Below are 26802 nucleotides of genomic sequence, written 5' to 3' on the forward strand. Positions count from 1 at the left end.
CAATATATAAACTGGTCTATATCCTGTACAATGAATGGAACGAGCCCACTAATCAAGTGCTTGAATGTCATGGCTATGTCAGATTTCTTCAAAAGTTTCTAAACACTCTAAATATATGCCCTTATGGCAAACTGGTAGCAAATTCTTCCCAAATTACTTCTGGGGCACCTGCTGTTGGGATAAAGGTGAGCTACTCAGTTTCTGGTTGGGTTTGTGAGTTTGAAGGCAAACAATGGAGGAAGTATAAACTGACTATCCTATTCTTTACCAGGTTTCTCTAAGTTTCATAAAATTATGTCCAGGAACTCCATGAGGTAAAGTATAGTTAGAGATCTTTTTCTTAATACAACTTTATTTTCTAATAATTCCAGACATGTCTCCTACACAATCAATCATTAATTTTTGTTGACTCTTTGTCCTTTTCTGCTTCTTTCACTGTGTAGTCTGGAGAAGGTGCATTATGTGCTGCTAGTCAAGCATCGTGAAACCAAATACATCTGGCATATTCTTCTGAATGTCCTCAGATGTGGCAAATCTTTAAAATTCTGAGAATGGATTTATCTTTAGAACCAGTCCAAAATCATCCACTGTCAATGTGTAACTATAAAATGGTGGGATTAATATATTTTGAGGCTCATTAAATAAAGTCTAAATGAAATGTCAACAGAAAAGTTTGAAAATTGCTCGCTTTGAGTGATAACCGCATCATTGGAGAGTGCAATCTTCCTAAAAAAGAGATTGATTGTATTTGTTCCCTGCTTAAAATCCATCAAGAATTTGCAGGCTAAACTTCTTGGCTTAGCAGTGAGATGCTTCATAATCTAGATACTGTCTAGTATTGCTTCTTTTACTTTCCACATAATACCATTAGCTTTAGACATGCCAACTTTCTTGTAGTTCTCTAATCATATTATTATAATGATTACATATTATATATTAATATATATTATATGCACATTTAATATATTATATTTAATACATTTTATATAATATATAATAAATATTTTGTTATATAAGATATTTAATACATTTAATATATTATATATTGCTCTTACACTTGTTGCCATTCTGAGAAGCATTTTCTACTCCTAATCACCTAGCTAACATCTATTTCTCTTTCAGTACTTACTTCTAACATTCTCTTACCCAGAATACACCCCCTAAATCTGAATTACCTGTCCCTCCTCTGCACTGTACAGTGTATAGTACCCTTTATAGTATAATCACTGACTTAGTTTTTTCCATCAGTCATGACACCAGGCAGTTTTAAGACTACTGATCGTGACCTATTATTGGGACATAAAGCCAATTTGAAATGTTATAAAATGAAATAGGATACGAGAGGGTAAAACGGAATGGAAAGGAAAAGAGTAGAATAGGAAAGAAAATATGAGTGGCTCATATAGTCAGGGGAAGTGTGGCTTTGTGAAACTTTTGCTTTGGTTAAACACAAACATTGGTTTGCTATGGTAAATGTACTTCTTTCTGGGAGTCACTGCCAAAAAAATTTTGAAGGTCATAGCACTCCATTTTAAGTGCTTGTTGATCTTATATTCTCAGGACCTCACATGATGACTGGCACATTGTAGGCAATGAGATGTTTGTTGAATGTCTGAATAACTATAAAACCTCTTAAGTTAATTACCTTTAAAAAGATTGCATTAACTTTATACATCCTAGTACTTTTAAGTGGATATTTTAATTTCATAATCAATAGAAACATAGTGTTTTTGACATAATCATCATGTTTAAAATTAAAGTTTGCAAGTTCATCCCTTGATGATTTTCTTTTCTCTAGCATACCTTTCTTATATTTAGGAAAGCAATGTCTTGGTTATGAATTCAAACAGCCCCAGGCTATCATGGGAATGGATAATTTGGAAAGATTAACATACTTTTCTATCAATGGTTCTTTTCTAAAAATTAGTGCAAATACTTATTAATAGTTAAGTTTTGGATTAATGAATTTGAATTTCCCCCCATAAATATACACAAAGTACAAAACAGTGGTATTCTTGCTAAATTTAATTGTTATTGCACATTAATTTTTATAACCCTGGTTAACAACAGGCCTAGATAGAAAGTTAATTTCAACCTACTCTCAATTCCTTCTTAGACTCTTCTGAGGCATGTAGATGGCAATAGATTCCCAGGTTTATGGACCAGTATAATGTGATGGAAAGAGCTCTATATCACATTTGGAGGACCTGGGTGTCTAAGCCCTGCTCTTCCTCTAAGTAGCTTTTTAACTTGATTATATCTGGTTCTCTCTATATACCTCAGTGTCTTCAAAGGAAAGATATCTCAGGTTCCAGCTCAAGTTCTGAGGTTCTGTGAATCAGGCAAGAGGACCTCAGAAGTTCCTTCCATGTCTAGCACTCAAAATTCCTGCTTTTGTTTTCATCTCTAGTGGAAAACTCCTCCCTTTGCTAAGATACTGTTTTTCCCCCATTGCAATCCTATCCATGTACAAAAATAGAGTGATCATTAGCATTGAATGCCCTCGTAAGTCTCTTTTCCAATAAAGTGATTTTTTTTTCACCTAATGACCTTTCCATCTTTGCTTTTTGAATGAAATACCCTTTAAGCATCTGTACTTCTATTAGGTTTATGGTTTATACCAATGGTTATTAGTTGTGGCACACCCTAGAAGTGACTTGGGAGTTTTCTAGCCCTCTTTCAAAACCAATTATTTGAGAACAGAAGTCAAACCTGGGCACTAATGTAGTTCAAACTCCATGGATGATTCTAATTTCATCCAAAGTTGAAAACCACTGGTTTACAATATCGTATCTTGGTTCCTTAGGAACTCACAGGGTTATTCATCAACTGTTTTCTAGATATACATTGTTTTTCTAAAAGACTTTAAAAGTAAGAGTTTAATCCATAGATTTTTAAAACGTGTAAAAAGAAAACCTAGAGATAGAATATTTCATCCACAGCATATTCCCAAGAAAAATACCCATAATAAATAAATGAGTATTTGAGAAAGGGGACATCAATTATTTTTTGTCTGGGATAAGGAGAAGTAATATGTATACTGGGCATTGGGTGGAAAAACTAAGGGATCAGGCAGAAATAATCAAAGGTAAAAAAGTGTTGCCAAATACCTCAATATAGATAATTATCTTCTTTATTTCAGTGCCTCATCCTCTTTTCAATTTTCTAGGTAGGTAAAATGCTCAGAAAGCTCTTGATGATGGTGATTGTGGATACGCCGCTTCTTTCTCTGCCCTACGTGAGCATAAACATGTGCCTTATTACCCAAAAGAAAAGCAGGACTTACTTTGCTGGCATGTGTAGATAGCACAGTGCATCAATCTCAGATGTAACCTAAATCCAGGTGACATGTTCCAAGTCGGTGTAGAGGACATGACTTCCCATGGCCGCACAGGGCTGAGAACCTAAAAGTGAAAGACACCCAGATCTTTGGGATTAGAATGCTAGTTAACCTGTTTCTAGCTTTTAATTAGCTTGAAGAAGAGAATTTAAATATATAATTTTCTTATGTTTTGCCACCTTGTGAATTGCTTTTAGGATAAGAATGTCCCCTACCCCCCCCCTTTTAAAATAGCTTCAAAAACCTAACCTAGGTATACATCATTTCTCCCAAATAATGATCTAAAAGACCACTGGCTATTTAACCAAATGGTGTTATTATACTGGAAAATCTAGATATTCCTTTAGAAAGTTTGGTTTGGGTATCATTTGTACTTTGAGAAAACACTATTGTGGAAAATAGAGCAGTGCTAAGTGAGTGTGACTATAAACTCAGATCAATATGTGACAGTGATAGAAAATGCACCTAAGTATATCCCTAACAAATTGCAGTGTGAGCACTGTGTCATTGGTGCCCTTCCTTTCTTTATTTGCATTATCCATCAGAACAAACCATGAGGGAATGCCTGGGAACCATGGAGCTCTCTGTAATAAGCCACAACACTAATGAGGCATAACGAATTTAGCAAGTATCATGTATAATCTTGATCTTCCATTGACACCATGACCCATATAGATTACACATTGCCATTTATTATCTGCCTAATGCAGATGAAATGGGAGGGTGAGGCTGAGTTAATCCTTCCATAGTTAAACATTTTTTAAAGAATTGTCATCCTCCAAGACAAAACCACAATAGTCCTGCCCTCTGTTTTTGCTACTGCTGCCTCTCAGCAGGGTTGGCTGGTTGTTTTTGCAGAAGGTCAGCCAGATTTTGTCTTTCTCACAGTTTCAGTTTCCTCCTGGGATTGAGGGTCTAATATATTTCTGTAACACACCAAATGAACCCAAGATAAACAAGTGCCCAGAGAAACATGGCCCTGGTATACTCCTCTCTTTAGATCAACAGTTTAGAAATCAAATGTCTGCAATGATCCTTGTCTGTAGGAATTGCTGAGCCTCAGCCAAGAGAAGGAGGTTGCTGTGAGGCTACGTATCAATGATGAGACCTTTGAGTTTAAACTAATAATAAAATTTACAAAGATTCTATGTATATTGCTATTTCACAGAACTTTTAAGAAATGTTAATTCATTAACCCTCAGATGCTTTGGGGAGGACGCAAATGTTAGTTCCATTTTATAGATGCATGCATTTTCTAGACAAAGAAGTCAGTGCAAGAACTGAAGAGAAATGTGTATATCCTCATGCTCAGCTCTGAAATTCTCTGTAAACGGGACAATCAAAAGCATAAAATATATATGGAAAAACTTTGGGGGCATAGTGAAAAGGTACATGGCACCTTATTTCTCTTATTCCAATGAATTCTTTAAAATGAATTTTGCATTTCTCTCCACTAAGTTACTTTCTGCACAGAGATCTGCATTGGCTAAAGTTTTTCATGTAAATTCAGACCCAGGAATAACAAAATTGCAATGCATATCATAATTTCCTCCAACCCCTAAATTATAAAATAAAAAGGGAAAATAGATATTTTAGTTGCTTTGAAAGTTCTATAAAGAATAATTGCAAATTAGGCATACTTGATAATATTGAATTAAACAAACTGAAAGGGGTTAGCCTAAGAAAAGTTACCAAGGAGAGGAAATGGAGAGTGGTAGTCACATTCATTATCATTAACCATTTATGAACTTTCCCTTAATAGGGTAATGGCCATATACCCAGAAAAAAAAAAGTACCTGTGATTTAGAATCTTTGATGCCTTTCACATATTAAGTAATGACTTGGTCCAATAAAAATTCTTATTCTGGAGTTCTGGGTGTTTGTGGTGGGATAGGAGGAAGAGAAGATAGGGAAGATGTTTACAGATATAATAACATCACCAGCTTCCCAGTTTTACATGACACTAGTCCCAGTTTCATGGGTTAAAATTTTCACTTTTCATTGTTTCTGGGTATAGAGTAACATGTATTTTGTTCTTTCTCAACATACTCTCGAAGGTGCACTTTATTTATCTCTTCCCCATAGCCTCTTTCCATTTTTGTTTAGTTCTCTTTAACATTTATGGGAATTTGCTTGCAGTGGTATTTGGAATTATAAGACTTACGCTCTCCCAGCTTAAGGCTATGAGAGAGAAAAGCAAAGTATATTGAAAACTAGCATTTAATAAATGTTCTTTATTTTTTTGCTCCTCATTAAGTTAGTAAGTTAGTAGTACTGGTGATTTTCTTTGATTCTATAATACAAATTATCAAATACTGAAACATATAAGGTGCTTTAAGTATTGTTTCATACATATCTAAAGTCAAGTGGAGAGTGACATTGAGAGCTGCTATCAAGCTTCAGAGTTGGACGATTAGGATGGTTTGATTTTAAAGTCAAAATTGTTCTTAAATTATGTCAAGTCTATATTTGTTGAAAAATAATAAATAAAGAAATAAAATTAAAAATTGTCTTTAATATACTTTTTGTATATATGTTGTATTTCATAATAAGGAAATAACTGAAACTATGGTACTATAACTCACAATAACTTTGGAAATTTCCTGAATATCTACTTGTTAAATCATACTTTGAAAGATATTACCTTTTTGTTATATTTATGTTATATTTCATAATAAGGAAATAATTGAAACTGTGGAATTGTAACCTATAATATTCTTTGAAATTTGCTCTCTAAATACTTGTTAAATTGCAATTGGAAAGTTGTCACTTTTATGACTATATGTTATACTCTACAATAAAAAAAAAAAACTTAAGAAATTGTTTTAATGAGTTGAAATAAGTTGTGGATGGAGTTACTTTTGTAGGAACAAAGTTTCAAATGATGAGTAATTGCAGAACCAAAAGGCAGCTTCACAGGATACAACTCTCATTAACCTTCATTCAACAGAATGGAAAATAAATGTTGGGGGCCTACTATGTGCAAGGGTCTGGAACAGTTACTACAGCAGATTCTGAGAGTAAGAGGAATTGCATGAACATCTAGGGGCAGCAGCTGGCATGAGAAGCAATTTTAGAAATAAGTTTGAGAAAAAGATTAATGTCTTAGCTAATCAACAATTTATACTCTATTTTGCTTTTTCTTGGACTGTGATTTTTGAGATTATGGTATTTTGTTAAGACACACTTCTGTGCATGATACATGTGTAGCTGTAGGTAGAAAGCAGACTAAGTTAATCAAGTAAACAAAATGAGGAGAAATTTTGAAAGCTTCAAACATTTAAATTAAGTCAAGTATGATTTTTATTTAAGGTTTATCAGCTACTTCCTATTAGCTTTAATATGTCTATTAAAAATGATGGCTTATTGAATATTTTAACACTGAGACAAGTTGAATAGAATAATTTGCCTGTTAGCTATGAATGGACAAATTTGAGGATCTAATTGTTTACTTTAGTATTAACAAGACATTATTGCATTTTGACTGAGATTTATACTTACTCCACCAATTTGATGGTGAGGTATGTTTTTAGTTTCAAGAAATCCTAGATTTAATATGTTTACTTTGATTTTAAAAACATAATTTAAAAAAATCAGCTCAATAAGCATATATTCTTTTAAAATTTAATATTCCATATGTTTATCAAAAACTCTAACTATAGAGGAGGGGCAAGATGGTGGCAGAGAGTGGAGTAGAATTTAGTCCCCTGGAACAACTAATAAACAAGGAACAACTAGTAAATAACCTGGATTAACTGCTGGGGGACAATCGTGACTGTCCACACATTGTATACCAACCTGGATTGGGAGGAATGCCTGAGATCACAGCATAAAATCTGTGCATAAAGCTGCGGAACGGTGCAGAGAGCCCCCTTTCCCCATGGCAGGCTTTGCTGAAAAACTTCTCTGTGGTAGAAACCAGCAGCACTCTCCCAGTGAGCGAACATAGCCCAGCTGAGCTCCAACTAGGGCTTTAATTAACAATGCAGACTGCCAAATACAAGCTACAACCCTCCAACAAGCAGACAGAGGCTTTTAGTGACAACTGATCTTAAAGAACCAGAAGACTCATCTGTACTGGGAGGGGGAGCCCAGAAGACCAGGTGTTAGCTCCAGCCAATGAGTGAAACTGGGGGGCCATATATTGGCTCCAAAAGGGAGCTTTCTGTCCCTATTCCCCTCTCTCAACCTCAGGGGCTCAGAAGAGAGAGTTCGCAGCACTCTGACCCAGACAGGGGTGGAGATAACGGAGCCAGAGAGACTATTCAAATGCAGATGATAAATCCCTAGGGGGTGTATCTTCCCTAAGAGTAAGGAGGTTGGGCCCAGCTTTCCATTAAGAAGCAGAACCTGGGGGAAAACAGCCAAAACAGAAACTAAGGAGACCACACCTCCTTATAGCAGTCAGGAGCAAGAAGCTGACAGGCACCACCTACTGGACAGGTTAGGAAAAGCACAGCAACTAGAAACCCCACAGGAAAGTCTCTCGTTCCTCTAAGATACACCCTGAATATAATCTCATTCTGAGACCTGAACCTGTTCTGGTCTGGGAAAATCTGACTGGCGTAACCAAGGAAATCAGATGCTTAGACAATAGAAAACTAAAATCTATACTACGAAAAACAAAGATATGGCCCAAAGAACAAACTTACACCTCAATCAAGATACAGTTGAGACACTGTTTCACTTTAGTGAAAATCTATTAAAGATTTTCAAAGAGATATGCTAAATCAAATAAGAAACCAAATCAACAAGTTCAGGGAAGATAGAACAAAAGAGACAAAGGCTATAAAGAAAATACTGGGAGAACATAAGGTAGAAATATAAAGTTTGAAAAAACAACTGGCAGAATCTATGGAAATGAAAGGCACAACACAAGAGATGAGAAACACAATGGAGACATACAACAGCAGATCTCAAGAGGCAGAAGAAAACACTCAGGAACTTGAGAACAAAACACCTGAAATCCTACACACAAAAAAACAGATAGGGTAAAGAATGGAAAAATATGAGCAATGCCTCTGGGAACTGAATGACAACATGAAACACACAAATCAATGTGTCATAGGTGTCCCAGAAAGAGAAGAGAAGGGAAAAGGGGCAGAGGCAGTAATAGCGGAAATAATGAAAATTTCCTATCTTTTATGAGAGACATAAAATTACAGATCCAAGAAGCGCAGTGTACCCCAAACAGAATAGATCTGAACAGACCTATGCCAAGACACTTTAATAATCAGATTATCAAATGTCAACAACAAAGAGAGAATCCTGAAAGCAGCAAGAGAAAATTGATCCATCACATATAAAGGAAGCTGGATAAGACTATGTGCAGATTTCTCAGTAGAAATCATGGAGGGAAGAAGGAAGTGGTGTGATATATTTAAGATACTGAAAGAGAAAAACCGCCAACCAAGAATCCTATATCTGGCAAAACTGTCCTTCAAATATGAGGGAGAGTTTAAAATATTCTCTGACAAACAGTCAATGAGAGAATCTGTGAACAAGATACCTGCACTACAGGAAATACTGAAGAGAGAACTACAGACAGATAGGAAAAGACAGGAGTGAGAGGTTTGGAATTTTGGGTGATGGTAGCACAGCAATGTGAGTACACTGAACAAAGATGACTGTGAGTATGGTTGAAAGAGGAAGATTAGGAGCATGTGGGACATCAGAAGGAAAGAGGAAAGACAAAGACTGGGACTGTATAACTCTGTGAAACCTAGAGTGCTCAACTGTGATAAAAGGTACAAATATGTTTTTACATGAGGGAGAACAAATGAATGTCAACCTTGTAAGGTGTTAAAAATGGAGTGGTATTGTGGAAAAAATACAATCAATACAAACTAGAGACTATAGTTAACAGAAACTTTGTATTATGCTTCCTTTAATGTAACAAAGGCAATATACCAAAGCTAAATGCATATAAGAGGGGGACATAAGGGAGGGGTATGGAACTCTTGGTATTGGTGATGTTTCTGACTCTTTTATTCTACTTTAATTTAATTCTATCATTCCTTTTGTTGCTTTTTAGCTATCATGTTTTCTTTTTCTTTCTTTTTCTTTCGTCTCTCTACCTTCTTTGACTCTTCCTCCTTCTTTGTGGAAGAAATAGAGAAGTCCTTATATAGATAGTGGTGAAGGTGGTGAATACATAAATATGTAACTATACAGGGAACTATCTATTGCTTACTTAGGACGGAAAGTATGTGGGGTGAACAAAATCATCTTTAAAAAAAACAAGTTGATGAAGAAACCTTAAGGGCACTACACTGAGTGAAATAAATCAGACTCATAAGGACAAATATTGCAGGATCTCACTGATATGAACTAATTATAATATGTAAGCACATAGACATGAAATATAGGTTAATAGGATATAGAACAAGGCTAAAGAATGGGAAGTGGTTGCTTATTATGAGTAGAATGTTCAACTAGGTTGAACCTAAGTAATTGGAAGTGGACAGAGGTGACGGTAGTACGTTATTGTGAGAATAACTAGCAATGCTGAATGGTGTGTGAATATGATGGAAAGGGGAAGCTTAGAATCACATATGTCATTAGAAGGAAAGTTGGAGATTAAAAGATGGGAATGTATAAAACAGTGAATCTTGTGGTGGACGATGCCCTTGATTAACTGTACAAATATTAGAAATCTCTTCCATGAACTAGAACAAATGTATCACACTATAACTAGAAGCTAATAATAGAAGGGTAAACAGGGGGAAAATATACCTATTCCAAACTATGTACTACAGTTAACAGCATTTTAACATTCTTTCATCAATAGTAATAAATGTACTATACCAATACTATGAGTCAATAATGGAGTGGGGGTGGTTAGGGGTAGGGAAAGAACTGAGTTTTCTTTTTTCTTTATTTCTTTTCTGGAGTAATGAAATGTTCTAAAAATTGAAAAAAAATTAATTGTGGTGATGGATGCACAGCTGTATGATGGTACTGTGGGCAACTGATTGTGCATTTTGGATCTCTGGATAATTGTATGGTATGTGAACAATCTCAATAAAATTAAAAAAAAAAACCTAACTATAAAGTCTTAATTAGAATCAGTAGCCTCCTATTTTTTAAATGTACATTACTTTTCATGGAACAAATAACTATAAAAAACGTATTAACTTGCTATAATTGAACATATTATTTTGCAATGGAAGTATTTTTTTTTTAAAGAAACTGGACTGCTCTTTGAAAAACTCTCTTGAAGTTGTACAAAAGTAAATAAAAGTACCTCTGGAAAATATTGTGGACACATTTAAATTGAAATTAAGTCCTCATTTTTTGTGGCTGCTGTTGAAGACTCATGTCTTTAGTACTTAGTTTCTCCATTTTATAAAGTCACTGTTGTATAAGATTTTGAACCCAGTCTAAATAAAGCTATCAAGTCATCAGAAATAATATTATATATATATACATATATGTGTGTGTGTGTGTGTGTGTGTGTGTATAAGACCATTATACAAAGAAGGGACATAGCTACGTATCCCCCATTTGTTTCTTTCCTGCTCTGCCTGGGATCTGGCTTCACAGGCCAACCTCTGACTCTCTCCCTGGTGGTCATCGCCATGGACAAACACCTTTGCCCTGCCATTAGAGTCACTTTGGTGTTTTTGCTCCATGGTAACTCTGACTCAGCCTGACCTTCTAGATTCCTGGCCCTGGTTCACTTGACCTCAAGAACACCACTTGCTTACTTCTTCCTTAAGCAACCCCTTGGCTTCTAGACCTTCAACTTGCTAGTACTTACCCTTAGCTGCAAACTCACTGGTACCCAGCCAGGTTTCCAGACCCTGGATTTTAGGGGATTAGGGGTGTTAACCAGCAGCCTGTCTGGCCCTGCCTCAAACTCCTGCTTAACTCCATCAGATTTCTCCAAATATTTTAAATCTAGTGTTGAAGTTCCAAAGGAAGGACCAAACAGATGGATGCAAATGACTAGAGCTGGTGGCTGGCTGACTGGTCAGGGACAAGAGAACTCCCAGGATGCCTTTGCCTGATAAAGTCATTGAGTTGAGGGGCAGCCAAGAGAACATGAGCTGATTATCATGAAAAGTTACACTTTCCTTCTCACTTATCTCTGTAGCTAGGTCTCCTTTCTCATTCTTTTCTCTATTTTTCCCTTAATTAGGTTAACTAGTTATTTATCTTTCAAGGGTCTTTTCAAATAAACTGTTCTGATATTTACTAATCCAATTCGTATTTTTTTCTATTTAATTAATTTTGTTATTCATTAATTTTATCTTCCAAATTCTTTTAGTTATTTTGTGATTAAGAAAATAGACTTTGTAGCCAGATTGCCCAGGCTATAACCCTGGATCCACAGATTAAAAACCTTTTATGAGTTATTTAATGCTTCATAACTCGGTTTCCTCATTGGTAAAATAGAAACAATGATAAATATCTCATTAAGGTGCTGCTTACACTCATCACTACTTTGAAACTATGGTATTTATTAGACAAACCACCAGAGTTTGTTATTTAATTTATTCATAAAAAAGCACATACATTATTTTATCACAAATTTGTTTAATATATATTTTGATAGCCATCTTGGATTTGTTTTTGTTACCCTACGTAATTTATTTTATGCATTCAGATGATTTATTTTGAGATGTTCCATAGGCTTCACTAATCTTCCAGAGGCTTAATGGCAGACGGCTTATGAAGGCCTGGCTTACAAATGGCCGAGCAGCAGGGTGGAAAGAACGTAGGCCCTTGAACTAGCACATGAATCATCCTGAAACACATTCTTTCCTCTGGACTGTTATATGAGATAAATAAATTTCTATCGCTTTTGGACTATTGCATTTTGGAGTATAGCATCAAAACCTATACTCTAATTAATACCCTAACTCTAACTTCACATGCATGAAAATACCTTATCTCACTCTGAAAGTGAATGCAGGTTTGACTTGTGATGGAGTGATATACTATTCTTGGATTAGATTCCTTTTCTCCCAGTAACTTCATATATATTATTCCACCGACCTTCCAGCAGCCATTATTTCAGATAAGTACAATGACAGTCTGGTATTTTTTTCCCTTCTATGTAACATCTTCATTTTGTTCAGAAGCTTGTAAAGATTTTCTCTTAGTGCTAAGCCTCTAAGAAATTTGCAGTTGAATATATATTTTCATCATTCCTTCCTGAAACACAAAGAGTCTTTTCTGAAAACATGCACTTCTTCTGCTTTAGATAATTTTTTAATTATTTTTACTAACTATTGACTCTCTTCTTTCTGTTTCTTTTTTTCCTTTCCAGGAATTCAATCATTTTCACTTTAGGTCTCTTGAATCTATTTTCCATTTACCTTAATCTTTTCTCTAATGATTTTTATCTTTCTATTTTTGCTTGCTATTTGAGATATTTCTTATACTTATTTGAGTCTCAAAATTGGCATCCTTTCAATTTACCTACAGACGTTTTTAGCTTAAATATCTTGTCTTCCCTTTATTTTTCCGTACGTGATCTCCTTAAGTGCTCTTGTTAATTTAATCATTTTTTTGTAAAGTTGTAGTCTGTCTTTTTAGCAGCAGTTCTAATCATAGGTTATTCTTCCCTCTGACTGCTGTGACCTTTGAACTATGGTGTAAATTTCCTTTCTCTGTTACGAAAAACCGTTACTCCACTTCTAAAAACGAAAAAAAAACCATAATTTTTTTTAGCTCAATGGTGGGCTATTGTCATGCAGTAACCAAATGAACTGAATTCTAAAGCATAACAAGCCCCTTTGAGGACCGATAACACGCATGTTTAATCTTTGGTGTAGCACAGGAGGAAGACGTGGCTGCCATAAAAGTTGGAAGAAGGAAAACAGTTCCAATTTTAATGATTCATTAAGGGTTGATTGCAGGCTAGCATGGCAGTTTAGAAGCCCTGGAATCTCAAATATAAGGGAAGTCAGCGCACACCTCCACCAAGTGCCCATGAGTAAGATGGCGAGCAAAGAAGGAGACATGGGAGGACCCTTCTCTGTAGCTCAGGAGTGCATAGCCCACCTAGACTTAAGGATTTAGTAAGAAAATCTGGGGAAAACCATTGATGCCCTGGACCCCTCATGAGCACAGAGCATTGGTTGGCTGCTGCAGGTGGACAGGTGGGAAACCTGTTCATGCACCAAAACTTTTATTGATACAAGGTAAAGCCATCTGCCACCAGAGGAAGGATAGGAGGGTTTCCTGTGCAGGTAAAAGCCAACTGGTGCTGGGGAAAGGGCAGAAACCCTACTCACACCCAGGATCCCACAAGGATAAGATATAGAGGTCTTCTACTTCTAGAGGAGGAACAGAAGCTTGCTGATGCCAAGACACACAAAGGACACAAAGCAGAGTTTGGCTCTGGACCCTGAATTAAGTACGAGTCAGAGGTTATTGCAATTTGGTAAGAGGAAGGAATCGTGAATACCTCCCATGTGTCTCAGGCACACAGAGAATCAAGGAAGCCTTCCTGGCCCCACCAAAACCCTTTAATCTGATTACAAGCAAGAAAAGTCTACAACTGGAGAACAGACAAGAGCATAGACAAAGATGCCTTCTTTGATGAGGTGTATAGGGATTGGTAAAAGAAAGCAGAGCAGCATACTGAGAAAAATCTCTGACATTACAGGCTTCACATCAAGCCCAAGTTAGCATCAGTTCCCACTAGAGGAATTTAAAGTATGTGGTGCACTTTAAGTAACCAAAGCCATGACAAAACCCAAACCCAGTAAACTACACATGAGATTGACTCAACTCTCCCCACTAATGACCTGAAAAGAGAAACGTAATGCCCATTTCTAGGCGTAAGTCTTATTTATATCAGTCCCTAGTGCTTTGAGCACAATATCTGGCATTAATTAGAAACTAGGGCACCCATAAAAAATGCGAGAGCCATTGCCAAGTGATAAACAGATTATAGAACCATACCAAGAAATGACTTAGATGTTGGAACCATCAGATAGAGACATTAAAGTAACTCTGATTAATATATTAAAGTGTATAGTAGAAAGATGGAAAACATGCAGGACAGATGACAGATTTCAGCAGAAAGATGGAAGCTATAAAAAAAAAAGAGACAAATGGAAATGCTAGGAATGAAAAACACTATAACAGAGATGAAAGAAATTTTTCTATGGGTATATCAGCAGACTGAATATGGCAAAGAAAAGAATCAGTTAACTGGAAGTTAGGCCAATAGAAATTACATAAACTGAAATACAAAGAGAGAGAAAAGTGAAAAAAATCAGCTCACAGTATCCAGGATCTGCGGATAATTATCAAATAGTCGACCATACATGTAACTGGAATCTCAGATATAGTAGGGAAAGCGAATTGGGCTGAAAAAAAATATGTGGAGGTAAAGGCCATGAAAAACATATATATATATGTGTGTGTGTGTGTATATATATCTCCATCCCAGTCAAATGGCTAAAATCCAAAGACAAAGAAAATCTTGAAGCAACAAAGAAAAAAGAAATATTACATAAAGGTAAACAACATAAAATTACATCTGCTTGCTTTCCAAAACACTGGAAGCTAAAAGACAATGGGAAGATAGTTTTAAATGGCTGTAATACAAACACACACGCAAACAAACAAACAGAAGATATGTCAACCAGGAATCCTATCCTTTAAAATATCCTTTAACAATGAATAAAAAATAAATACATTGAAGACAGGAATGAGAATTACTCTCCAGCAAACCTACACTACATAAAGGCATAAAGAAGTTTTATAGGCTGGAGGAACATGACATCAGATAGTAACTTGATTCTAAAGAAAGGATTGAAGAAGATTGGTGAGAGTTGATAAGTCAGCAAACAAGAAATACCTCTTAAAAAATTATTCCTGCTTTTATATACACATACATAACTAAGTGTCCTTAAAAATGATTGTTTGTTTAAAGAAAAAATAATTTTTAAATGGGCATGAATGTTTTAAACTAAACATAATTCTAAATTACATGACAGTGAAAACACAAAATGTGGGAGTAATTAGATATATTGTTGTAAAGTTCTCAAATTTTGTAACAAAATATTCCTTGAAGGTAGAATGTGATAAGGTAAAGACACATATTGTAATAGCTAAGCCAAAAGAAAAAAAAAAAACAAAAAACACAGAGGTATAACTAAAAAGCCTTTAGAGGTAGTAACATAACTACTATTTTTTTAAAAAAATTTACCCCTAATGTAGAAAGGCAAAAAAGAGGGAAAAGGGGAATAAGATCAGAAAAGATAATAGTCAAATGTCAAGATGGTAGACTTTAATAGAGATATATCAATAATAATAGTAAATGTAAAGGGTCAAATACTTAATTTAAAAGAAAGGGAGTGTCTCAATAATGACTATGTGCTGGTTATAAGAAATTTGCTTAAAACATGAACACATAAACTGACTTCATTGGTAATTTCTATCATTAAAGAAGAAATTATTCCCAATCATAAGCAAATTCCTTTAGAAGATAGTGTAAGAGGGAATAATTCCAATACATTTTTTTTGGTCACTATATCCTGGATACAAAAATGAGACAAGATCTTGGCAAGAAAAGAAAGCCATAGACTAACATGTCACATGAATAAAGATGAAAAAAATTATTATCAAAATTTCAACAAATTGAATCCATCACTATATAAAAAAGGTAACACAATCTGATCAATTTTAGTTATCTCAAAACACAAGACAGTTTAACATCTCAAAATCAATTAATATATTTAACCATATTAACAAATTAAAAAAGAAAGATCATAGGATCATCTTGATAGAAATGCAGAAAATATTTAACGAAATACAAACACCATTCATACAAAACATTCTGAACAAATTAAGAAGAGATAACTTCCTTAACCTGACAAATTGCCTCTACAAAAAAAGCCACATCTATTATGAAAATTAAAATATTATTGAATGATTTCTTCCTATGTATTGAATTTGAGGTCCTGGTCAATGCAATAAGCAGGAAAAGTGGAAAAAAAAAAAAAAGGCAAAGAGATATTATAGACGATGTGACAGTTTAGATATATTATGTCCCCCCAAAAGCCATATTTTTTAATATAATCCTGTGGGGGCAGACATATTAGTACTGATTAGGTTGGAATCTTTTGATTGAGTGTTTCCATGGATATATGACTCAATCAACTGTGGGTGAAATGTTTGATTAAATTATCTCCATGGAGATATGGACACTGCGCATTCAGGATGGGTCTTGATTTAATCATTGGAATCCTAAAAAAGAGGTCACAAATAGAAGGAGCTCAGAGCAACTGAGAGGGATATTTTGGAGAGAAGCTAAGAGCTGACACTGATGCTGACACTTGGAGATACTTGGAGACATTTTGAAATGCTAGCCCAAAGTTTACTCCAAAAAATAAAATAAGCTAAGAGAGGACCCCAACACTTTCATGCACAGGAGCTGAAGAAGCTAAGAGAGACCCAGAGACATTTTGGAGAAAGCCATTTTGAAATGAGACCTGGGAGCAAAGGAACAGCAGACGCCAGCCACATGCCTTCCCAGCTGAAGAGGTGTTCTGGATGCCATCAGCCATCCTTCAATAAAGGTATCATCTTGTTGCTATCTTAGTTTGGACACCGTTATGGCCTCAGAGCTGTAAATTTGTATCTTAATGAATCCCTTTTATAAAACCAATCCATTTCAGGTATTTTCCATGATGGCAGCATTAGCAAGCCAGAACAGATGACATAATAGTATATTTGAAAAAATCCTAAAGGGTTTACACATAAACTAGTCAAACTAATAAATGAATAAGGCAATGTCTCAGGATACAAAGTCAAAATATAAAACCAATAATATTTCTATATAATGACAATGAAAATTAGACAATTTAAAAACAACTTAAAATTTCATCAAAAACCTCAATATTTAGGTATAAATCTAATGTAAAACATGCAGGAAATATACACTGAACATTATGGAGAGAAATTATAGTAAACCTAGTTAAATAAAGAGATATACCATGTTCATTGATCTGAGGACTTCATTATTCCTAAACTGATCTATATATTTCAGTGCAATCACATGCAAAACCCTGGGATCCTACTTTCTAGAAACAGGCAATACAAATTTAAAGTTCAGTTGGAAAATCACAGGATCAAAACTAGCCAAAACACTTTGGATAAAGAAGAATAAAATTTGAGGATTTATTTTATCCGACTTCAAGATTTACTTACTATAAGCCTACAGTAAGCAAGCGGTGTGGCAATGGTGAAGGACAGACAAATAAATCAATGCAACAGAATCAAGAGTGCCAAAGCAGACCCACAGATACAGGATAAAAAGAATTTTGTCAACAGTACCGAAACAAAATATTAGGAAATGGAAAAATCTCTTCAACAAATGTTATCAGATAAACTGGATTTCCACAAAAAAACAAACAACAATAACAAAAAAAGGAAAAACAACCTCTAACTTTACCTAAGACCATATGGAAAAATCAATTTGAAATGAATCATAGATTCAAACACAAAATTTAAAACTATAAAGCTCTGAGAGAAAAACATAAAAATTATCTTCACAACCTTGGGTTATGCAAGTATTTACTAGAGAAGACACAAAAAAGCATATACCATAAAAGAAAAAGTTATAAATCAGATTTTCAAAAGAAGATATGAAAATATATGATAAGCACATGAAAATCTTTACTCTTTAGGGAAATGCAAATTAAATACACCCATGAAATACCTACCTACATACCTACAAGAATAGTGAGTTATCAGATCAAAAAGAGTGAGTACAACAAATTTTGGAAAGGATGTGGACCAACAGAAACTCTCACACATTGGTGGCGTAAAGGTAAAATGCCACTTTCACTTTGCCAAATTCATTGTCAGTTTCCCTTTGGTCACCATATTTTGCCTAATATCAGTTGAAATGTTTATGTTTTAAATGTAAAACAGACTGCAGCATAAATGCTATTTGGAATGTAAAAAAGTGACTGAATTTTAGCAGTGGTTTTAAAAAATTGGTAGTTACTCATGTCATGGTAGCCTAGTGTCCAAATGTCTGGTTACCTTCAATAAGATTCAGGGCTATAGCAAGCCCGACATGTAAAAGCATGGGTTTGATGGCCATCTTTGGCAATAGCCTGAGGCAACCGGTTTCTTTCCTTTCTTATACTTGCTGAACTCTGCTAATGGATTTGTTGTTCTTTCCCAGCAGACAAAAGGTAAGCTTCAGTTTATTCAGGAATCTACAATATCCTGGAAAATGTCTATGCTAGTTTGAAGCTGCTATGTACCCCCAGAAAGACCATGTTCTTTTAATCTATTTCTGTGGTGTAGACTACTGTGGGTGGGATCTTTTGATCAGGTTATTTCGATTGAGATGTGACCCACCCCATTCAAAGTGGGTATTAATCCTTTACTGGAGCCCTCTGTGAGGATAGAAGACAGAGAGAAACACCCAGAGATGCAAAGAGAGCACAGAGAGAAATATCCAGAGAAAGAGCTCATGGAGTGAGAAAGGCCTCAGAGATGCTAAGAGAGGACCCACCAATGCTCAGAGAGAAAGCCACTGGAATCAGAAGCTGAAAGCAACAGAACTCAAGAGCAAAGGACCAGCAGATGCAGGGCATGTGCGTTCCCTTGTGACAGATGTGTCCCAGGTGCTAGCGGCCTGTCTTCAGAGTCCAGGTATCATCTTGCTGATGTCTTAATTGGGATATTTCCATGGCCTTAAAACTGTAAATTTGTAAACTAATAAATCCACATTGTAAAAGTCAACCAATTTCTGGTATATTGCATTCTGGCAGTTTTAGCAAACTGAAACAATGCCCATCTGAATCTTTGATGTTAGAGTCCTCAGTAATCCACGTGAAATTGTTAAAAAATTACAATGCTTACTCCTTTTTAAAAATCAGGCATTTTTGGCCTTTTATCCCACCAAGTCCAGGGAGGATGGGTAGTGGCATTAAAGCTTGTTTTCTTTTTTTACTGTTTTTTTCTTTCACACATACATTCTGTATTCTTATGTAAAAGAGAAAAAAGTACAGTTCTTAACCTACACCTACAGTTAGAAAATTCTCCATTAACCAAACTAATATATAATGTGTCCTATATGTGGACATGATTAGAATAAATGCATTTACAAGTATTCAAACGCCATGCTTGCATCATGCAGAAGAGTGAATTCCAGTCTTGTATTAACCACGAAGTAAAGAAATTCTGAGCTGACAAAGTAATGCCAAGAAGGGGACCAACACTTCTGCTTCGAAGGAGTGACAGGCACCAGATTTTCTTTTACACCCTAAACAATTAGACAACCAGGCAATATATATGAAATGATAGTTTTCCAACATTGGATATTAGGCAGTACAGGCCTATGCTTCCTGAAAAAGGGGGAAAGAGGCAGTTTTAAGACCATAGAGCAAGGAGCAGAAACCAAAACAGAGTCTGTCAATCTTGCAGAGTAAAAGAAAAAGCAATTGTTGTTTGGGAAAAAAGAAAGTGGAATTTGGGGGCACAAAATACCAAAGAGGAGAAAATATATGAGGATAAATCAATAGAAATTAGCAGAGAGACCCCCTCAAATCTTTGGTTGTGTATTAATCTCTGCATTGGTAAGCAAGACTATTTTGTACCATGGAAAGAACCACCAGAAAGCCAGAGGCCAAAAAATTTCTGGAACTCACTCAGAGCTGAGAAGAATTCATGTTCCCATCAGCCAGAATATAATATACCCAGGATGCAGTGTAGAGTCTTCTCAAGGTTAAAATCTTGATAAAAAAGCTAAGTTAGCCCAAGACTAAGGGCTGCTCTGGAATCACTTTAACAAAGCTTAAAATCAATCCTCCAAAGAATCAAACATTTCAAGTAAATTAACTGCATGCCATGAAAAGTTCAAATCTATTAAAAAGATAACAATAAAATACAGCTTCTAATAAATAAACTGCAATGTCTGACATCCAATAAAAAATTACAAGGCAGGAAATGAGGCCAGAAAATATGACCCATAATCAGAAAGAAAATCAATAAACAGAAACTCAGAAATTACAGAGATAGTTAAATTAGCAAACAGGACTTTAACACACTTAATACAAATATGCTATATATGCTCAAGATGATAGAGGATATAAATCAACATGATGGGGAGAGAAATGTAAGATATAAAATAGCACCAAATGGAATGGCTAGAAATAAAATATTTGAAATAAAAATAAACTAGATAGGATTACCAGCAGATCAGACACTGCAGAAGAAAATATCTGTGAATTTGAAGTCATAATAAAAACCCTCCAAAATGAAGCATAGAGAGGAAAAGACTGAGAAAAATGTAGACATTATTAGTGATTGGTAGAGCAACATCAAGCAGTCTAAAACAGGTACAATTAGAGAACCCAGAAAATGAGGAGGGGAATGGGAGATGAAGAGAAAAAAGAAGAAATCAGGTTATTTTTTTCAAAACTTGATGAAAACTATAAAACTATAAAAGTTCAATAAAATACCAACAAAAGACACAAAAAGAAAATAACACAAAGGCACATCATAATAAAATTGCTGAAAACTAGGGATTGAGTGAAAAACCTTAAAGAAACCAGATAAAAATGATATATTACAGGCAATAGACAAAGATAGGAATGATAAACATATTTCTTATCAAAATCTATGCAAGCTAGAGGAAAATAAAGTAACATCTTTATAGTACCAACACAAACAAAAAGAAGCCCACCTGTAATTAAATGCCCAGTGAAATATCTTTCATCAATGAAGGAGAAATAATGACAATTTTTGAAAAATGAAACTGAGATAGTTTATTGCCAACAAACTTGAACTATAGAAAATATCAAGGAAGCTCTTCAGGCAAAAAGAAAATGATAACATACTGAAACTTGGATTTACACAGAAAAAATAAAAACACCAGAAATGGTAAAAATGTAGAGAAATAAATGGGTAAAATATTAGACATTTAGAAAACTCTCTTAAAAAATAGTTGATTGGTTAAGCCAAAATTAATAATAATGTACTTTGGAATTTATATGTGTAAGTTAATGTATGGGGGGAAAAACACAAGAACAGGAGGGGGAAAATGGAAGTACACATGAAATGAAATGGTATTTCATTTCAAGGTAGATTGAGGTATATTAAAATACTTATTCTAAATGCAAGAGAAATGGCTAAAAAATAATTTAATAAAACAAAGTTCAGCTAATAAACAAATAATGGAGATAAAATAAAATCAGGAAAATACACAATGAAAAAGAAAGTAGCAAAAGAGGAAAAAGTAGAGTAAATAACAGATGAGACAAACAAACAAAAAAAAAAAACAGCAAGATGATAGATTTAAACCCAGCAAAAAACAATAATTAAGTTAATTGTTAATAGTTTAAACACTGATGAAATGGCATAGATGGTCAGATGGGATAAAAATAAACATATCAACAATTTGCTGCCAAAAAATCAATAATAAATAACAATACACAGACAGATAAGAAATAAAATGATGGAGAAAGATGTACCATGCTAACACTAATCAAAAGAAAGTTGGAGTGGATGTATTTATAACAAAGGAGATTGGAGAACAAAGATTATTTTCAGGGATGAAGAGAAACATTTCAGTATGATAAAGAGATCAATTCATCAAGAGGACAAAACAAATCTAAATATGTATGTACAACAGAGCTTCAAAAACTAGGAAAAAAATCAGAATGAAAACAAAAATAAATAATTCCACAGTTAATAGCATAATAGCTGGGCATCTGAACATGCTTCTTTTGGTATATGATAGAACAATAAGAAAAAAATATCACTAATGATATGGAAAACAAATGGCAGTTTCAATTAACTTAAACCAATTGACATTTATAGATCAATTTACTCAACAACAGCAGAACACACTTTCTTTTCAAACGCACTTGCAGTATTCACCAACATACATACTGTGGGCAATAAAACTCATAATAAATTATAAATTTAAAAGTATGTTTACTCACCACAACAATAGTAGAAAGATATCTGTAAAATCCCCAAATATTTGGACATAAAACATTTCTGAGCAACTCAAAGAAATTAGAAATATTTTGTACAAAATGAACATGAAAGACATAGCATATTACAATTCTTGGATACAGAACAGAGGGAATTTTATTGCATTAAATGCTTACATTTAAAAATTAATTATATAAGCTAGAAACTAGAAAAACAACAACAAATCAAACACAAAGTATGTAGAGGGAAGGAAATAATGTAGATCAGAATAGAAGTCAATGAAACAGAAAATAGAAAAACACTAGGAAAAAATCAAAGAAGACAGGTCTTAGAAAAGATCAATAAAATTGATGAACTTCTAGCCATACTGATGAGTAAGACTGAAGACAAATTATTAGTAAGACAAACTAAAGTGAAGACATCACCACAGAACCTATAGATACAAAAAGATACTACGATTTTATTGTTCTAAAGAAAGCAGTTATGTTCTATAAATTATGTAAACAAGTTATTTTATACCAAAAAAAAGATATTACCAATAATATTATGAATAATATTGTCATTAAGTTTGACAACTTAGGCAGATATCTTAAAACACACAGCTATCAAAGATCACTCAAGAAAAATTAGATCACCTGACTAACTCCATGTCTATTAAAGAAATTGAATCCGTAGCTGTAAATCTTCACACAATAAACTACAGGTCAAAATGGTTTTACTGGTGAATTCTACTAAAGGTTTAAAGAGTAATACCAAATGTACACAAACTCTTTCAGAAAATAGAAGAGAGAATACTTCCAAGCACATTTTATGAAGTCAGGATTACCCTGATACAATAGCCAGGAAAAAATTTCACAAGAGAATAAAAGTACTGACCAATAGCTCTTATTAATATAGACACAAAAATCTGTAATGTAATTTTACCCAATTGAAGGAAGCTATGTATATTAAGGGATAATACAACATGATCAAGTTGGTTTTATCTCAAGAATGCAAGGTTGATTTAAAATCCGGAAACAAATCAATGTAACTCACCACATTAGGAAGCTAAATGAAATAAAAACACAAGCAAAAGCAAAAAAATCCATAATTATCCAAGTAAATGCAGAAAGCATTAAACAAAATTCAACATCCATTCACAAAAAAAGTTTCTATACTGTAAATAAAAGGAAACTTGATGAAGGGCATCTGAGGAAAACCTGCTATAATCATACTTAAGAAAGACTGAATACTATCCCTTTATAATTCAGAAAAAGCAAGAAAACATTGTTAGCCATTTGGAGAGGCTAGGAATGAGAAAAGGTTTTATTTTTGAACCCAACAAATCCTGGCTCATTTATATTATATAGAGTTTATCCTTCAGCTCAACTCTCTCATCTCTCATTTTAATATAGGCAGGTAGAAGAAGCTAGGAGGTATCCTCAACATTTCTGCCTGGAAATCGCTTTAGCTAAATCATCGGGTTCTTCTGAGACATTCCTACTTTTCATGTTACTGCAAGACTATTTCTAAAATTTATGCTACTACATAACAAAAGTCTCCTTTCCTTCAACTTCCAAAAACCTTTTCCTCAAATTTCTTTAAATCCTTGCCATCAGCCTCCACAGAGCTCTTCCAGCATCTGCCCTTAGTCCAATCCTGAAGCCAATGCCACATGTTTTAGTTTTTTCTACAATAGCACTCCAGTTTCAGATATCAAAATCTGTTCTAGTTATCTATTTCTGTTTAACACACTACTGAAATTTCATGGTGTAAAACACCAGTCATTTATCCTCCTCTTTTTCCTCCTCCTTCTCATCATCTCATGGTTTGGGGTGGGGATTGACTAGATTTAGCTAAGCAGTCCTTACAGGGGTATCACATGTGATTGAAGTCAGAGGGTGGCTGGATCTGGAGTCATCTCAAAGACTTCCTCACTCATGTATCTGGTTGTTGATACTGTCAGCTGGGACCTCGGTGGGTACTGCTTATTGAACAACTGCTTGTATACTCTCCATGTGACTTGGCCTCCACAGTATAGAGGCTAGGTTCTAAGGACAAGAGTTCTAAGAGTTAGAAGAAATTTCTATCCTATTCTATTGCCTTTCTATCTGTGCCAGTCTGAATGTATTATGTCCCCCAAAACACCATTATCTTTGATGTAATCTTGTGTGGGCAGACATTATCAGTTTTGATTAGATTTCTGAGTGTTTCTTTGGAATGCACCCCACCCAGCTGTGGGTGATGACTCTGATTGGATAATTTCCATGGAGGTGTTGCTTTGCCCATTCAGGGTGGGTCTAAGTTGATCAGTGGAGCCATATAAATGAGCTGACGGGCAGAGGGAACTCAGTGCAGCTGTGACTGACATTTTCAAGAGGAGCTACAGAAAAGTGGGACACTTTGAAGAAAGCACAGGAGCTGCAGATGAGAGACAATTTGAAGACAGCTGTTGAAAGCAGACTCTTGCTGCGGAGAAGCTAAGAGAGGAAAAATACCCCAAGTGCAACTAAGAGTGACATTTTTGAGGAACTGCAGGAAACAGAGGTTTTCCAGACACCATCGGCTATCCTCCAGTGAAGGCACCCGATTGCTAATGTGTTACCTTGGACACTTTATGGCCTTAACACTCTAACTGTGTAACCAAATAAATCCCCTTTTATAAAAGCCAATCCATCTCTGGTGTTTTGCATTCTGGCAGCATTAGCAAACTAGAACACTATCCTAGCCTCAGAAGTCACACAGTGTCACCGCTCTACACTCTATTCTTTAAAAGGGAGACTCTAAGGCCATCCATACTTTTTTTTGGACCAATGAGAGGAGAGCATTCGTTTGTTGTGGTCATTGGGGAAAGAAGCTCCACTCCGGGTGGAGAGAAGCTGCTATTTGCTGGCTGTGAACAAGGGGAGAGGAATTAGGCTCCATCTCTTGATAGGAGTATGAAAGAGTTTGAGGACATGTTTTAAAACAACCACACACCACCATCAAATGTAAAGAGTACCAAATGGAAAACAGTACTGGGAACCTGAACATTTAGCACATGCTCCTATAAAATTCTGGACATTCTACTGAATCTACTGCAACAAACATGGGATCCAAAAGTATCGAGAACACTTTGGTATGCAGAAGGTACTGTAAGGACTTAAACATGGCTCTAGTTCCTATCCCAGCTCAATTTAGATCTGTGGGTATAATGTCAGGCTCCCTACCTCCTGCATCTTCCAACTTTATGCCAGGGTTCTCTTAACCATTTTTTCCCATCCTCACTGCCATAAGCCCCACAACCAAAATGTACATCCTTGCTATATCTCTGTGATCTTTTTGGTCCCTAGATATACGAGATTTAAGTATCCTTAGTGCCAAGGCCTTACATCGAAATTGCTTTCTTTCTGGTACATGTCTGATCTTATGTAACTATTTCCCTTGTTTTCTAGTGTTTAGGCTCAATTTGATGCCTTAGATATAGGAATTAGGTCCTTGTCTTCTAATTTCTTGTCTAGTTTTTTAACCTCCAATCCTGGTTGTTCAAAAGACAAAAATCTTGATCTGAGCCCTGTTCTTTATGATTGAGAGCCTATTTGCTACCGCCCACATGCCTTCATCCTGTGCTCTGCCCACCTGCCAGAAAGCCACCTATTGCTCACCTCTCTCTGGCCCTCCTAAATGCCACAACCTGCCTGCTTTGACCTCCTGCTTCTACCTATTGCCAACCCCCCTGGACAGCAGGTCCTGCCATCTTTTTGAACTTCCACAGCTGCTGCATCCTTCTATAAAAGGTTGTTTATTATTATCTTACCTTCTCTCACCATAACCAGTTCCTAGTTCCAACATACCAAAAAGCATTTGCCTTTCTTTCTTGTCACTGCCTCATTTTCACTCCTATGATCCATGTCCAGTGAGGACTGTGGAAGCAATTAGAAAACAAAATTCACTCTGTTGAAATCAGTCTTACTTTGCTGCTTCAGTTAAAAACTTGCACTGCATCTAACCCCCTTACCTTCTCTATTGCTTAATTTCTAAGAAAAATATCTGCTCCAGCCTTACTTGTCTGGTGCCTGGTCTACTTCCCCTTTAGCTTTCTCCTGACTACCAAGAACTGCAAACTCCATGGGCAAATGTCTGATGTCCTGAATTTCAAATTCCTGCCTTCTCTCACAAGTTATCAGTTATCTGGCCCTCAAAACTCAGACTCCGTCTTGCACACTCAGCTTTTGTCCCCTGCCTAACCAGTCCTACTAAGCTGCCACCCACATCTGGTTGGATTTTCTTGTGACTCTGGAAAAGTGGGACGCAAACTAAATTAATTTGCTTCCATCTTACAAAACTTTATTTATGCTAATTATATGTAATTTAGATTTTTAAATACATAATAGACAATAAAATCTTTGCTAAATCTTCCTTGACCTTCATTCTATTTAATGGAAGTTTGAGAATTTGATTCTAGATATATGTCATGTTTTCTTTCCTAAGACTGTTCAAAATTGGCATGAATTTTTGATAGGGAGAATAATATGGTTAGCATGTTCATAAATGAACACTCAAGGAGGTGAAAA

The 26802-nt window shown here is 35.2% G+C and overlaps 1 long non-coding RNA gene across 1 annotated transcript in view; it reads right to left on the reverse strand.

Annotated features, from left to right (window-relative positions):
- The window catches only part of LOC119543404, a 326071-nt gene that overhangs the window by 176185 nt on the left and 123084 nt on the right, over positions 1-26802 (reverse strand). Inside the window, exon 2 of the long non-coding RNA XR_005218571.1 lies at positions 3287-3404. This is a non-coding gene — a long non-coding RNA (uncharacterized LOC119543404). The remainder of the gene's footprint in view (positions 1-3286; positions 3405-26802) is intronic.

This window comes from Choloepus didactylus, chromosome 8 (assembly GCF_015220235.1).
Source record: "Choloepus didactylus isolate mChoDid1 chromosome 8, mChoDid1.pri, whole genome shotgun sequence".
NCBI lineage: Eukaryota > Metazoa > Chordata > Mammalia > Pilosa > Megalonychidae > Choloepus > Choloepus didactylus.